Here is a 17,084-nt window from a genome sequence, read left to right as displayed (position 1 = left end):
TATAATAACAGGCAAAGTAGAATCATGGCCTAAGAAAACGTACCTGAGGTGAGTTGGGAGTGGCTTCAGCTCCAGCTTGGATGGTTCCTCTATTGATGGCTTTGCTGGAGGTGTAGCCCTTTTTTCTAACTCTAGGGACTCGAACTGAGGTTCCCTTTTCCAGANACCATTCCGGCTAATAGGGACAATACCGAACACTATAAGTCCAGAACACTTGCTCGCACAATCAGCACCTCGGTGCTCAAGCCATAGGCAAAGATCCGGCCTCAAGTCCTCCAGACTGGCCCAACATACTCACGAAGATTACATCTCGCCCCTCGATTGGGGAATCACAAGCCATCAAGGCACATACAATACTGAGCGCTCATGTGCGCATACAGACGTGTGGAAGGAATTTCAAGAGTTATATTCCAAGCTGAATCAAGTACGCACGATAAGAATTCCAAGAATGTGAAGTTTTCCTAAAGGTTCTGCAGCCTCTCGAGGATAAATACAGACGTCTCCGTACCGATCCGCGAGACTCTACTAAACCTGCTCATGACTCGTGAGACCTAGTAACCTAGGCTCTGATACCAACTTGTCACGACCCAATTTCCAGACTCGGTCGTGATGGCGCCTCTCGTGAAGACAAGGCCAGCCAACTAACCCAATTCGCCTCTTTAACAATTATTAAACATAAATGGATAGATAAATACGACTAAATGACATTAATAACAGATAATCTACAACCCTACACAGCCCGACCGGGGTGTCACAAGTCACGAGCATCTAAAGAAAATTTGGACACAACTACAGGGCCGATAATATACAAAATAAAATTTAGAGTCAAAAGACGAAGTCCGGTGCCGCGAACGCCGGCGGTCACCTTGCTCAGCTATGATAACAAATCCTCAATCAGCTCAAACCCGCTACCGGGTAACAAATACCTGCAACTACACGCGAGGTGCAGGGAGTAAAGTGAGTACTCCAACTCAGTGAGTAATAAAAGTAGATAATAACTGAGCGGCAAGAAATCACGTAAAGCACTCCATTATGCTATATAGAACAGTACAACCCGTTGAGAAAACAGTAAAAACCGTGAAAAATCCCGTAGAAAATATCTGGGCTCAGTTAAAACCTCTTTTCAAAATATCTTTTTCAACAGTTAAGCAATGAATGCGAAACGGATAGTGCAGGTCAGCACGTAAGTCAGCCCCTCGGGCACAACACTCCATTAACAAATAAAACCAGGGTATCTGGTAAACAGTGCAAGAAGTAGTATAGATGCTAATGAAATGAGAGTGCTGAATGTCATGACACGTAATACAAACAGGAATCAATGCATGGGTGCAATGCAATGCATATGACCGGTACACTCAGGTACCCACTGCGGCGTGCAGTCCGAGCCAACCATGTTTAACGTCGACGGCGCTCACTGGGGGTGTGTACAGACTCTGGAGGGGCTCCTACAGCACAAGCGCAATAATCAAGCCATCTCGTGGCATCAACCAGGCCCTCGGCCTCAATATCAATACAGTACCACTGCGGCGTGCAGCTCGAGCCAATCATATGTCCAGAAATCACTATAACACTGCTACGGCGTGCAGCCCGATCCATGCTCAGTCCAGAAATGCACATAAGCCACTTGGGCAATATTAAAATAACAGTTCTCAGCTCAAAACGTCAATAAAATGTTGTTTAAGTTTTCAAATCTTAGAAAAATGGCTGAGTTTGCAAATCAGTATTTAAACCCTGGACCGAGATCAAATAATATGCAAAATAATGCGAAAACAATGATATCAATCCCTGAGGATTCACATAGTTGGCACGAAGCCCAAACATGACAATCAGCCCTAATTATGATGATAACAAGTAGTTTCAGTCAAATTCGCGGTAAAAATCAACAACCGGGACGGACCAAGTCACAATCCCCAACGGTGCTCTACCCCACGCTCACATCCGGCGTGCAAGTCACCTCAATACAGCACTATGATGTGCAAATCCGGGGTTTCAAACCCTCAGGATATCATTTACAAGTATTACTCACCTCGAACCGGCGAAATCTCTAGCTCGCGATGCCTTTTCTCCTCAAATCGGCCTCCACGCGCGTCGAATCTATCCAACATCAGAGCAAATACATCACAATATGCTAAGGGAACAACACCCAATCGAAAACAATCGAAAAATAGCAAAAATCTCGAAACTAGCAAAACCCGAGCCCCGGTCCCACTTCTCAAAAAATTATAAAATTTACATCAATGGATTCCTAATCTCGCCACGAGTTCATACATATCAAGAACTCCCAAATCCGACCTCAAATGGCCCTCCAAATTCCAATTTAAAAATCCCAAAACTCAAGCCCTAGTTCTTCCACTTTTGGCTTAATTCCATGAATTTCTAGGTTAATTTCACATAATAATTACGTTTTTAACTCAAAAATCTTACCTCCAATAAACTCCTGTCGAAACCCTCTTCAATTGCTCCCAAAAAGCTCCCAAGATGTTCAACAATGGTGGAAAATATCCCAAGCTCGCGGATGAAAATGATATTTTAAAACCCTCTCTGCCCAGCACTTTTCGCTTATGCGGGACCGCTTCTGCGACATTTATACCGCTTCTGCGGATTCTCCACTTAAGGGCCTCGACCGCTCCTGCGGCCCAGACATCCGCTTCTGCGGAGAACCCAATTCAACTCCAAAACCGCTTCTGCGGTTCTCCAATCGCATAAGCGACACTGCTTCTGCGGTCCATGTTCCGCAAAAGCGAAAACATACCAGAAGCAGCAGACTTAGCAACATGAAAAATCCCAAAATTCTCCGATTAAGCATCCGAACTCATCCCGAGGCCCCCGGGACCTCAACCAAAAATACCAATACATCCTAAAACATTATTCAAACTTGTTCCAATCATAAAAACTCCACGATTAACGCTAAAACCATCAAATTACATCAAATCCAAGCCTAAGTTCTTCAAAAACTTCCGAAATACGCATTCGATCAAAAACCCAACCAAACGACGTCCGAATGACCTGAAATTTTGCACACATATCCAGAATTGCCTAACGAAGCTACTGCAACTCTCGGAATTGCATTCCGACCCTCGGATCAAAATCTCACCCATCAACTGGAATTCGCCAAAATACTAACTTCGCCAATTCGAGCCTAATTCTACACCGGACTTCCAAAATAAATTCCGATCACGCTCCTAAGTCACAAATCATCCCCCGAAGCTGACCGAATCACCGGAAATCACATCCGAGCCCTCTAACTCAATAGTCAACATCCGATTGACTTTTCCAAAACAAACCTTCCTTGAAGAGACTAAGTGTCTCATTTCCATCCAGAATCAATCCAAATCAACTCATTCACACAAGACTCGTATAATAACACATGAAAAAACCGAAAAATGGGGAAAACGGGGCGGTAACTCACGAGGCGACGGGTCGGGTCGTCACACTTTCCTACTTTCTTCAAGTTTCTCAATTCTTCAAATTCTTCGGAATCCGTTCGCCAGTCCTTTCCCAAAAGAACAAACCTCATCTTCTTCTTTCTCTGAACTCATATATAAATGGCAAAAACATCTAAAACCGTTCCTCAAAAGGAACAAGCCTCTTCATCGCGGCCGGCCGGCGATAAAACGTCGGTGGAGCCACGCATCGAGGAGTGCGTTCCTAGGTCGTGTGACCTTACTTCCGATTTTAAAGTTGAGAAAACCTCGTCGGTCCCCGGCCAATGTGAGCCCATGTCGAGGTATATATGCTCGATAACAGAGGGCGATCTCGAGCAGGTGAAAAAGGACTGCCATTGGGAAAACGTAGAGGTGGTGGTTCCTACAAGTACCTTCATGGACTTCCCGTAGAACATAATCGGTGTCCCTTGGTCCCAAACTTACTGCTAATGGTCCGTCGAACATTCTTCAGTACAATGTTCCATCTTCAGCCAATGTGAATCGAGCAGTTTTTGTTCGTAAGGTCCTCGATTATTTAGGGTTCGATGGAAGCTTTCCGTTTTTCAAGTACTCGGTATATTTATTCCTCCAATCCCAAGTTAGGCTCGTGGAGTTTATTTCGGCGTGACCTTCTTCGACCATCGATCTTGAAAGTTGTACAACAGTCCTCGAGCTAACTTCATCATCTTTGACTGATGACCCTAAGTTTACAAGGGTGTCGGCCTCACCATTCTGTTCTCGAGGTACATGTTGTAGGGTCCATTCTTTGAACCGGTGTAAGGTTACCTGCAATTTATCGAGGTACATTTGCATTCGATCTTCTCGAACTTCGAAGGTTCTATTGACCTGGTTAACCACGAGCTGGGAATCACATTTGGCCTCGATGACCTCAGCTCCCAAACTTTTAGCCAGCTCGAGACCTGCAACTATGGCCTCATATTCGTCCTCATTGTTAGTCAACTTATGGGTTTTGATAGATTGTCTAATCGTATTGTCTATGAATGGCTTTAGAACGATGCCTAGTTCGGACCCCTTCACATTCGAAGCATCGTCTGTGAAAAAGGTCCACACCCCGAGGATGTGCTTGATTTTACCAATAGCTCCTTTTCGACCTTGGGCACGAGGGGTGTTGTAAAGTCGGCCATGAAGTCTGCTAAAAATTAAGAAGTGATGGCCGTTCGGGGTTAATATTCGATATCGTACCCACTGAGTTCGACGGCCCATTTGGCCAATCAGCCCGAAAGTTCGGGCTTATGCAAAACATTTTGAAGCGGGTAAGTGGTTAATACACATATTGTAACGACCTGCCCGGTCGTTTTAGAATTCACGCCCTGATCCCCTATTAATTGCTTCCCCTAAGTTCATTTCTGCTATTTTGGTTTGCTGGGACGTTCGGTGTTGAGTTTCGGAGAGTTTTGGGCACTTAGTCCCTAAATGAGAGCTTAAGTGTTGGAAAGTGGTCCGTAGTCAGAACTGTGTGAAGACGGTCTCGGAATTGAAATCCGACAGTTCTGTTAGCTCCGTTAGGTGATTTCGGGGTTGGGTGCGTGTTCGGAATGTATTTTGGAGGTTCCTAGCTAATTTAGGCTTGAAATGCCGAAGTTTGAATTTTTGAAGTTTCCGGTCCGATAGTGAGTTTTTGATCCGAGGGCCGGAATGGAATTCTGGAAGTTGCAGTAGCTCCGTCATGCCATTTGGGATGTATGTGCAAAATTTCAGGTCATTCGGACGTGTTTTGGTTAGGTTTTTTATCGAAAGCGTGTTTTGATGAAATTTGAAGTTCTTAGGCTCAAATCCTTGTTGAATTCGAGTTTCCGACGTCGTTTTAGGTGGTTTAAGGAATGGTACAAGTTTGAATGGTGTCATAGGATATGTCCGAAGGTTTGGTTGAGGTCCCGGGGGCCTCGAGTGTGTTTCGGATGGGCTACGGTCATTTCCCCTTGCTTTTAAACTGTTGTTGCTGCTTCTGGTACTCCTTCTTCGCGTTCGCGATATGGCCTTCGCGTTCGCGAAGGCTTATCTTGGCCACCTGGAAAATCCTTCTTCGCGTTCGCGTTTAGAGCCTCGCGTTCGCGAAGCTCTACCTCTCCCTTCACCGCGTTCGCGTCTACCATCCCGCGTTCGCGTAGTTATGTTGTCTCACCCTTCGCGTTCGCGTATAGATTCACGTGTTCGCGAAGGGCAGTCCTAGGGCTTTCAAATTTTTATTTTTTGCGTTCGCGGACGTGTTGTCGCGTTCGCGATGAGTAACTGAACACCTTCACTTTTCCTTCTTCGCGAACGCGATGCTTCTTTCGCGTTCGCGATGACCAATTTTCTGGGCAGACAGATTAAATTCCAATTTCGAGGGTTTCGCCATTGTTATCACATTTTTGACTTCTAGAGCTCGGTTCTTGGCGATTTTTGAAGGGATTTTCACCTGGGCGACTTGGGTAAGTGCTTCTCACTTGATTTAGACCAATTTCCATGAATCTCCTCTTAATTTCCTCCTTTAATTTCAGATTTTTAATGAAAAATGGGTAGAACTTCATAGACCGAATTATTGAGTTTTGAGGGGGTGTTTGACCTCCAATTTGGGAGATTTTTATATGGTTAGACTCGTGAGAGAACGAGGGTTCTGAAAATGTAAAAATTATCCGATTCCGAGATGTTGGCCTGAGGGGCATTTTGGTCATTTTGCCTAATTTCACGCTTTAGCTTTGAATTAAATAGTATAATCAGTTGCTTGAGATGTTATTTACAATATGTGATTTAATTGAATAGATTTGGGCCATTTGGAGTTGAGTACTCGTGGCAAGAACGTGGTTGCTAGTTGATTTTAGCCGGTTCGAGGTAAGTATCTTGCCTAACCTTGTGTGGGGGACTTCCTCTTAGGATTTGAGTCTTCCTTGTTGATTGTATTCCTTGTACGCGAGGTGACGAGTGCGTGCTCGGATTTATTTGTGGAAAATTTGCCCTTTTTAGGCTCTTAGACCCTTGTAATCACCGAATATGAAGTTGTTCTTGATATGATTGAGTTTCTTGTTATTAGTTTCACCTCTACATGACTTACTTGGAATTTATCTGCCCTTTTTGGTTATTCTTGTTGCCTGATTGACTTTTACTTGTTTAATTGTAGACAATTACCCTTCTGTAGTCACATTAGCATTCCTAACTGCTTGTCTTTATCTGAAAAGCATTATTCTACCTCTCGCGTGATTAATTGGTCTTAATTGGAAAGAAGTTAGATATCCCATGTTTAGTTGAAATTTCCTTAATTGTAATTATTTGATTCATGTTAACTTCCTTGTTGTTGAACTTAGTGTTATGGAATCGTTGTTTCATATTATTTCTCCCTTGTTGAGTTGTTCTTATTGCGCGTAGTATTTCTCTGTCACGGTTATTCCTTGTGAGTTAGTTGTACCGTCTTTTCGTGAACGGAATTTCTTGAGTTGATCCTCTTGCTTTGTTCCTGCATATATTGTCATTTGTTGTGTTGCATTGACATCGTGATGCACGAGGTTTCTGTCGTGCGATTGTTGATATTATGATGCACGAGGTTTCTGCCGTGCGGTTGTTGATATTGTGATGCACGAGGTTTCTGCCGTGCGATTGTTGATACTGTGATGCACGAGGTTTCTGCCGTGCGACTGTTGGTACTGAGATGCACGAGGTATCTGCCGTGAAGTTGTTGTTGAAGGGTTGCACGAGGTCTTTGTCGTGCTATTGTTGCTATCGATGTGTTGCACATGAGGCGTAATAAGGCGGGATATGTTATATGCTTATATGTGGGTTGCGCATGTGGCGAAATAAGGTGGGAACATTGTGATGCACGTGTGGCGAAATAAGGCGGTGCTTATTATGTTATTAATTGCACACGTGGCGTAATAAGGTGGGCTATGTCAGGGGTTGATTGTAAAGAATTGTGACGGCCTGTGGAGGCATTTCTATTTGTTTTATATTGTGATTTTGGGTTGCTTACCTGTATGAGCGTTACCGCTTGGAAGTTATGAGGAAACATTCGTACGTGCAGTCCGTTCCCCTTTTTATGTTTTCTAATTGGTAGAATTCTTGTTAAAAACACTTGCACAAGCATACACGTAGCTGAACACTCCTAATAGAGATGAATTCCTCCTGATTTTTTGCTAATGGTGGAGGTACGCCCTCGTCATCCACTATATTTGGGAGAGTGGCCCTAGTTAGCCAGTTAGTTGTCAACTTGACCAAGAGATTGATGGGGCACAGGATACCAATTGTTATATTTTCAGATACCGGGTCTTCGCGGGTTGTGGTTTTTCCGAGACTTGGTGAAATTGTGGAAAGAGTTGAGTAAGACCTTTGTGAACATCATTGTAGGATATGAGTTATTGACTTGTTTTCCCCCTTGCTGTGTTGTGACCTTAGGATTTGGATTTGTGATTCTGCCGTCATTTCGTTACATCATTTATTATATTCTCGTTGTTACTTGTTGTATTTTTCCTTATTGTGAATTGTAGCATTTTTGGTCATTCATGCAGTCTTTACATAGTTATATGTCGTTTCCATTATTCCTATGATTATACTGTTTATTGACCGATAAGTGCCTCGACTGTTCCTCGTCACTACTCCACCGAGGTTAGTCTTGATACTTACTGGGCACCGCCGTGGTGTGCTCATGCTACTCTTCTGCACATTTTTGTTGTGCAGATACAGGTACTTCCGCTCAAATCTGTCAGTCTTGGAAGGAGGCAAACCGGTAGAGACTTCAAGGTATATCTGCTACGTCCGCAGACGGAGGAGTCCCTTTCCAGCTTTTTGTAATAAGTATAGCTTTTCCAGTATTTCCCATTTGTATAGATATTCCTGAGTCATAGCCTCTTATGTATCCTCTTAGCTTGTGATTTGTGAGTTTCTGGGTTTTGGGAATGTTGTTAGCTTCGAGAATTGTTGTGGTATGTGCCGAGCGACACCTTAAACACCGTTTTATTTTTCTAGTTCAGTTTTATTTACTTTCTTCCGCAATTATGGTTTATCTTCCGCATTGTTAGGGCTTACCTAGTCGTAGGGACTAGGTGCCGTCACGACATGTTCACGGAGGGCGAACTGGGGTCGTGACACATATGGGGTGACATTGAAAATATGGTTTTAGCTTTCTAAAGGCGCTAATCAGTGCAAGTGTCAATTTCTCTAAGTGTGGGTATCTAGTTTCCGCTTCTCCTAGAGTTCGACTTACATAATAAACAGGGAATTGCGTAACTTGCTCTTCTCGGACCAAGACACCACTTAGCGCGATCTCTGAGACTACCAAGTATAAGTAGAGATTTTCATTCGCCTTTGGAGTATGAAGCAATGGTGGGAGAGGTATCGCTTCAATTCCTCTAACGCTTGTTGGAATTCTGGGGTCCAAGCGAAATCGTTCTTCTTTTGAGTAGAGAGAAGAATCTATGACTCCGATCCGACGATCTCGAGATGAATTAGCCTAAGGCAGCTATCACCCCTGTCAGCCTTTGCACGGCTTTTACGCTATCTACAACGGTGATGTCTTCGATAGCCTTGATTTTATCGGGGTTGATCTCGATACCCCGATTCGACACCATGAATCCAAGGAACTTGCCCGAACTGACCCCGAAAGCGCATTTCTCGGGGTTGAGCTTCATGTTGTATTTTCTCAGTATCTCAAATGTTTCCTGCAAATGTGTCAAATGGTCCTCTGCACGCAGGGATTTAACTAGCATGTCATTAATATATATAGTTCCATTGACTTACCTATCTGCTCTTCGAACATTTTATTTAGTAGGCGTTGATAGGTAGCACCAGCATTTTTTTGCCTAAACGGCATTACATTATAGCAATAAGCTCCATACTTGGTGATAAATGAAGTCTTTTCTTGGTCTTCCGGGTTCATTTGAATTTGATTGTACCGGGAATAGGCTTCGAGAAAACTAAGGATCTCGTGGCCGACCGTGGCGCCGATCATACGATAGATGTTAGGCAGTGGAAAATATACACATCCTAAGTTTGTTCCCTTTTTTAGGAACTACGAATACATTGGCTAACCATTCGGGATACTTCAATTCCCGAATGGACCCTATTTTGAGAAGTTTAGTTACCTCGTCCTTTATGAATGCGTGCTTTACCTCGGGCTGGGGCCTTCTCTTTTGTTTCATCGGTCTAAGCTTTGGATCCACTCTTAGTCTATGTGTTGTTATTTCCGGCGGGATCCCTGTCATTTCTAAGTAGGACCAAGCAAAACAATCTATGTTATCAATAAGAAAATGAATAAGCTTTTTCCTGAGTTTGGGGGTTAACCCCGTTCCCAGGTATACCTTTCGCTCGGGCAAGTGCTCGGTCAATATAACTTGTTCCAACTCTTCGACCGTCGATTTGGTGGCGTCAGAATCTTCAGGAACAACAAAAGTTCGAGGGGTCAAATAATCTTCCTCTTCCTCTTCCTCTTCCATTTCCTGCTTCTCCGATTCGGTCGAGGCTGGTGGCGGTGATTGCTATTTGGCTTCCTGTTTACCCTTGATGCCCGATCCTTCCGATGTTTATAGCGCCAAGTTATTACCTCATCGATCGCAAACATTTCTTTTGAAGCATGCTGCTCCCCGTACACTATTTTTACCACATCCGACATCGGGAATTTCATCATTTGGTGGAGAGTCGAAGGGGCCGCCCTCATGTTGTGGATCCAAGGCCTCCCGAGTAGGGCGTTGTACCTCATGTCGCCCTCGATCACGTGAAACTTGGTATCTTGGATAGTTCCATCCACGTTCACCGGTAGGATAACTCTCCTTTAGTTGTTTCACTGGCCATATTGAAACCGTTCAAGACCCGAGCTGTAGGCACGATCTGATCTTATAGGCCGAGTTGCTCCACGACCCTCCATCGGATGATATTTGCTGAGTTACCTGGATCCACTAAAACACGCTTAACTTGAACTTTATTTAATAAGATAGAGATTACCGGAGTGTCGTTGTGAGGCTGAGAAATTCCTTTTGCCTCCTCATCGTTGATACGGTACCCTCTGGCACATAGTCTCGGGTCCGTTTCTCCCTAGTAATTAATACCTTAGTGTGTTTGAATACGGGCCCTTGTGGAATATCGACCCCTCCGACGATCATATGAATTACATGTTGTGGCTCCTCCTGTTCAATTTTCTTCTTAGCGTCCCTTTCCCTGAAATGATTCTTGGCTCGATCACTTAGGAATTTTCTAAGGTGGCCCTCATTGAATAAACAGGCTACCTCCTCCTTTCAATCGTCTACAATCCTCTATCCTGTGACCATGCGTGCCATGATATTTACACATCAGCTTGGGGTTCCTTTGGGAAGGATCGGTCTGTATGGGCCTAGGCCATGTGCTATTTTTTATTTTCCCAATTGATGCTACAATGCCTGACGCATCGACACTAAAATTATACTCCGACAATCGAGGTGCCTCTGTGGGGTTGGCGTACTTATCAAAACCATTTTTGCCCATAAGTCCCCGAGAATTCTGTCCTCGATCATTCCTTCGATCATTTCAGACGGGATTACGTCCCGCTCCATTGTTCCTTCGATCTGTGCTATATGGTTGGTATCGATCTCTGTTTGATCGGGGCTCTCTGTCGATGTCCCTTTGAACCCTGCCTTCGGTCTTGTTTGGTTAAACGGAATCGGATGGAGCTCCCAACTGATCATCCTGGACCCTGATCTTCGATTGGTACCGATTATGCACATCGAACCAGGTCACCGTTGGATATTCAATCAAATTTTGCTTTAGTTGGCGTGATGCTACCGAACTTCGCTCGTTCAAAGCTTGAGTGAAGCCTTGGACAGCCCAATCATAGTAACCGGGGGTAGGTCCATGCGTTCTATCTGAAATCGAGATATGAACTCCCTTAGCATTTCATTGTCCTTCTGTCTCACTTTGAAGAGGTCAGACTTCCTGGTCGCGACCTTTATTGCTCTTGCGTGCACTTTTATGAACGAATCAGCGAGCATGGTGAAAGAATCGATGGAGTTGGGCGGCAAATTGCGGTACCATATCATTGCCCCCTTTGATAAAGTTTCCCCAAATTTTTTCAACAAAACGAATTCAATCTCATCATGTTCTAAGTCATTCCCTTTATTTCGCATGTGTACGAAGTGATGTGTTCATTAGGATCGGTGGCCCCGTTGTACTTAGGTATGTCCAGCAGACGGAACTTCTTAGGAATGGGCTTCGGAGCCGCACTTTGAGGAAAATGCTTCTGCACGAACTTTTTTGAATCCAAACCCTTTAGGATCGGGGGTGCCCCCGGTATTTGGTCAACCCATGAGTTGTACGTCTCTACCTTTTTATATTGGCCTCAATTTTCTTTTTGCCTGATTCTATACCTTTAGTGAGCTCCTCGAGCATTCTCATGATGGTGGGGTCAGTTCCTGATCCATTATCTTTTAATTTCTCCTGTACAGGCTCGACCTTATGAACAACTTCCTATGACGTATCAAGTTCGATTCTACTTGGTGTTCGATTTGGAGTTGAGCTATTGCTGCCTGCTGAGTTTGTAGCATGTCAAATATCATTCGAAGGCTACTTACGCCTTCTTCACAATTTTGCGCGTTTTGATCGGCTGCCCGAGCATCTCTGCAGATGCTATTTTCAGGGTCGGCGCCTAAATCTCCACGAATGGCGACATGAGAACTGACATCAGCCGGATCCACAGCCCGTGGTGCTTCGGGATTAATCGGAGGCACTCCGTTTCCTGGGGCGACTACGTGTTCGTTTTCGCCATGAATACCAAGGCCGGTGTCAGTGTGAGTAGGTACTGCTTGAGAGTGTGACATGTTGATTCCTGAAATAAAAAAACACTTACAAGAACAAATGTAAAAGCAGTATGTGTTATGAAAGCTAAAATATTAAGCAATCACTATTATCCTTAGCCCTTCAGTGGGCGCGAAACTGTTTACCCTAAAAATCGACTAACAATTAAACTTGTAATGTGGTTTTAAGGATACGTGATTTCACTTAATACCAATTGGTTAATTTAGAGATAAGTGACGAAATTGATAAGAATATATATAGAACAAACCGACGTTTGGACGGTACCTCGAGCCGATGAACCCTCGAGAATAATAAAGCAAGAGCATGTAAAGAACAACAGTTGAAGCACACTAATTAAAGAGTAGTAAGCTGATGAGAAGAAAGAAATATTATATTTCCTTGATCTGTATGAATGTAATATGCTTACAAATAATAGGGACCCCTCTTTATATACTAGAGGAATCCTAATTGAGGTACAATTCTAATTATGGAAGTAAATCCCATGACTGATACAAATAACCGCCCTTGATTTGATCCGTTCCAAGATTTTCGCCGTGATCTCCGACCTGTTACGGATATTTTGCCTTTCCATTATTATGTTCCGCTCGAAGCTTGTCATATCCGATCTCAATCATCGGGGGCCTAGATCTTGACGGGTGCCTCGATCCCTAAACTCGGCACCTGGTCTCCGTGTTCAGTCTGACCCTCGAAGCAGTTCTCGGAATAATGGCAAAATCGGTCAAGCCTGATTTTACTCGTATACAATAGTATTATATATAATATAATACTATAATATTTTTTAACTAAATTAGAATTTTTTTTTGGTAACTAACTTTTTATTAATCACCAGTATTATAAACTATACAAGGTACCATAGTTAGCTAACACAGCTAACTATCATATTTACAGTATACTCTTTCTCTTCCTAGCTTCCTATTTTAAAAACTGCATCTCTGAACTATATCTGCTATTCTAGGAGGGCTCGCAAACAACAAACACATGCAATCTCTTTGGCAATCCTCTCCCATCCTATACTTGTCTTCTCAAAAATCCTTTTGTATCTCTCTATCCATATATAATGTACTAACTCTGAATATAACATCTTGAATAGTTGGGCTTCCTTTGACTTGACTTTAGCTCGTTTGATCACCTCCTGCACATGTTGCTCCCAGCTACCTGCTACTATGCTTTGATTTTGTGTCCAGCTCATTAGCTTATGCATCACTACTTTCGTATATTCACATTCCACAAATAGATGGTCTCTAGTTTCCTCTGCTTTCTAACATAAATTGCATTTGGTATCAATCATCATCCCCATTTGTTCAACCTATCAGCAGTAAGTAGTCTGTTCTGCATTTGTAACCATACAGTGAACTTTGCTTCTGGTCTTGCAGCATTCCCAAACATCAAGCATTTCCATGGCATTCTCGGTTGATCTCCCGGTAGATGAAGGTATATTTGCTTAATGACACCATTTTTCCTGCAAATATGTATAATATCCCGCGCTAGTATATTCTTTGTTTCCATTATTTTCCTCACCATCCAACTTGCTTGTTTTGGAACTGTTAAATGCTCCAACTGGTGCTCTTTTATGTTATATGCATGAATCCACCTTATCCACATCCTATCTTCTTTCCTTGCCAAATCCCAGTATAATTTGATAATAGCAGCCTTGTTCCAGATTTTGAGGTTTATTTGGTTCCATCCTCCACTGCTTTTAAGGCAGCAGATTCTCTCCCAACTGATCAGTGCTTTTTTTGTGATAACATTGTTGCCCGTCCATAGATAGCTTCTACAGAAACTTTCCACTGCTTTCATCACCTTTGTTGGCAGAATAAATAATTGAGCCCAGTAGGATTGTACACCAAATAAAACACTATTTATCAATTGATTTTTTCCCGCATAAGACAGTTTTTTTGTTGTCCATGATGTGATTCTTGCTACAATCTTCTCAATGAGGGGCTGCCACTGCATCATTGTTAACTTTTTAGTAGATAGTAGAACTCCCAGATACTTGAAAGGTAGCATTCCTTTTGTGAATCCCAGCTTCTTCAGTATGTGTTCTTGATCATTCTGTGTTACCTCTCTAGAATAAACGGAGCTCTTCCCTATATTTGCTTGCAATCCTGAGGCTGTTGAAAATTGATTGATGTTGTTAAGAACTTCAGTCACCGAAGCAACATCTCCTCTGGAAAATATCAAAAGACCATCTGCAAAACATAAATGAGTTAGTTCTAGTTTGGCACATCTGGGGTGGTAATGGAATTGTTTCTTCACTGCCATTTCCTTTAAGGTTCGACTCAGATATTCCATTGCAATTGCAAATAGAAATGGAGACATAGGATCTCCTTGTTTAAGTCCTTTTTCAGCATTGAAGGGGTCAGTTGGCTCTCCATTCACCATGATAGTATAGTTCACTGTTTTGACACATTCCATTACCCAAGCTATGAACTTTTCAGGAAATCCCAGTAGGCTCATATTCTGCTCCAAATAGCTCCATTCCACTGAATCATAGGCCTTTTGAAAGTCTATTTTTATCATAAACCTTGGTGATACATGCTTCCTTGTGTACCCCTTAACTAGTTCATGAGCTTTTATAATGTTATCACCTATTTTCATCCCTGGAATGAATCCAGCATGTGCTTCACATATAATATCTTCAATCACCTTTTGTAATCTTGCCACTAGGATCTTGGAGACCAGTTTATATAGTACTGTGCAACATGCTATAGGTCGATATTCTTTGATTGTTGTTGGATTATCTGTCTTGGGGATCAAGGTGATAGTTGTACAATTAATGGCTCTATATAATCTTCCTGTTGAAAAGAATTCATGCACTGCTGTAGTCACCTCATTGCTAATAATGTGCCATGTTTTTTGAAAAACACAGCATTATACCCATCAATACCTGGTGCCTTGTCTTCCCCTATACCTTTTAGGCCCTCAAAAACTTCTTGCTTAGGAACTTCTGCACATAGTAGCTGCCTTTGTCTTTGATTCAGTGTTGCCCCTTCTTCATGACTATTCTATTTACTGCTGGAAGACTTCTTGCTGTTGTGCCCATTAGACTCTTATAGAATATAATGATCTTCTCTTTAATCTCATTTGGTTTGTTTATCTTCCTTCCTTCCATAGTTTTCAATTCCTTTAACTGATTCATGTGTTTCGTCTCCTTCATTACAATTGAGAAATACTTAGTATTTGCATCCCCCAATTGTATCCATTCAGATTTTGCCTTCTGCTTCATAATGCTTTCTTCAACCATTGCCCACTTTTCTAACTTTTGTATAGCATTTCTTTCTTGTTCCTGCATAATCTCATTACAATTCTGCTGCATCTGGCTCTAGACTCTCCTGAGTTCATTTCTTGCATCTTCCATCTTCCGTTCTGCATTTCTGAATTCCCTATTATTCAATAGCTTTAGTCTATGTTCACCGTGAAAATGGTAATAACAATTAAATTTTATTATGGGATTCTAAAAATACGTGATCTATTTTTATGACGGTTGTTAAGCAGTTGATGCTATGTGAAAGACTTAGAAGCGAGATAAGAGCTCTAAAATGAGATATTAACCGAATCAAATCACTGTCAATCGGGGCCTCGAGATTACTTATTCGGGGCTTCGAGGTCGAGTCTGAGGCTCGGCTGGGAGCTATCAGGGGTAGTCGATGGGCGACTAACAGCTAGAATGAAATCAATGACGGCTCTTTATGGCCAATAATAAGCAATAAATCATGAACAATAAATAGAACACGATGAATGTAGGCAATAAATGAAGTAGTGGACTCAAGAGAATATGTTAGAGAGCAGAGAGAATCTTCTTGTGTATTTTAGCATGGAGCAACAGATGTTTACAAAATGACAGGGACCCCCTTTATATAGGAGGGGAAATCCCAACGTAGTACAAATGTGTTAATTACAAAGATACGGAGACGGGACAGCTAGTCGAAGTCACTATTCAGGTCTGATTTTGTCTCACTAGGCTTTGTCAGCCCTAGTTATGCACTTTGGGAACTCACCACTTTCCCGTCATAACCGTTGGTCCGTACCGCCCCGAGGTCGAGCATCGATAGCCTTCGAAGGTGAACCTCGACCCTGGTCTTGAACCTTGTGAACATGCTTATGAGACACCATAATGACAGAAAATTGGACCCTCCGATTTTACCGCATACAGATAGTCCCCGCGTTTCTTAGAGTGAAAGCGATAAGAAACGACCTTGAATTCTTGCCCCTATGGCACTCCCGTAACAACGGCAGTCACAAGGTGCCAAAAGACGACGCATGCACAGCCCTCGAAAGCCTTCGCATTGACTATGGCAGTTGGCTGTCCTTTGGCTTCCTCCATTGCGCGTGTGGGGCCTCTATAAATACTTCTCTTCTCGTTCTTTACAATTCACTGCACTACCAAGCACCCAAAAAGTTTCCTTCTTTCTTTACTTCTGCTCTTTCCTCGAAACACAATTTCTCTTTTGGAATCTTTTAGGAATGGCGAAAATTTCTGCCTCTGCTTCTCAGGAGAACGTAACCTCCTCCTCTTTGTTTTTAGTGCTGGCGACAGTGGCTCTTACGCTATTTCTTTTAGGCATATTTAGTTAACTGTTTTGGGTTCAGTCTCCGAATTGGGTTTCGACTCGAGCTCATTCGACCCTCAAGTTTAGAAATTTAAAGCTGGCCCTTAGGCTCTTACGCGTTGGGTCGGTACGACCTTTTGTGTGGGTCGGCGATAATGGCTCTTACGCCTTGGGTCGATGCGACCTTTTATATGGGCTGGCGATAATGGCTCTTACGCCTTGGGTCGATGCGACCTTTTATGTAGGCTTTATTGTTCCCTCGATAAGGATTTTTTGAAAGTGTTTGCCTGACTCTTCGACGGTTTGATAAAAAACCTCGATTGCGAGTCGTTATATGGCGATG

The sequence above is a fragment of the Nicotiana attenuata genome, unplaced genomic scaffold, assembly GCF_001879085.1.
Source record: "Nicotiana attenuata strain UT unplaced genomic scaffold, NIATTr2, whole genome shotgun sequence".
In the NCBI taxonomy this organism is placed as follows: Eukaryota; Viridiplantae; Streptophyta; class Magnoliopsida; order Solanales; family Solanaceae; genus Nicotiana; species Nicotiana attenuata.
This window is presented reverse-complemented; position numbering follows the sequence as displayed.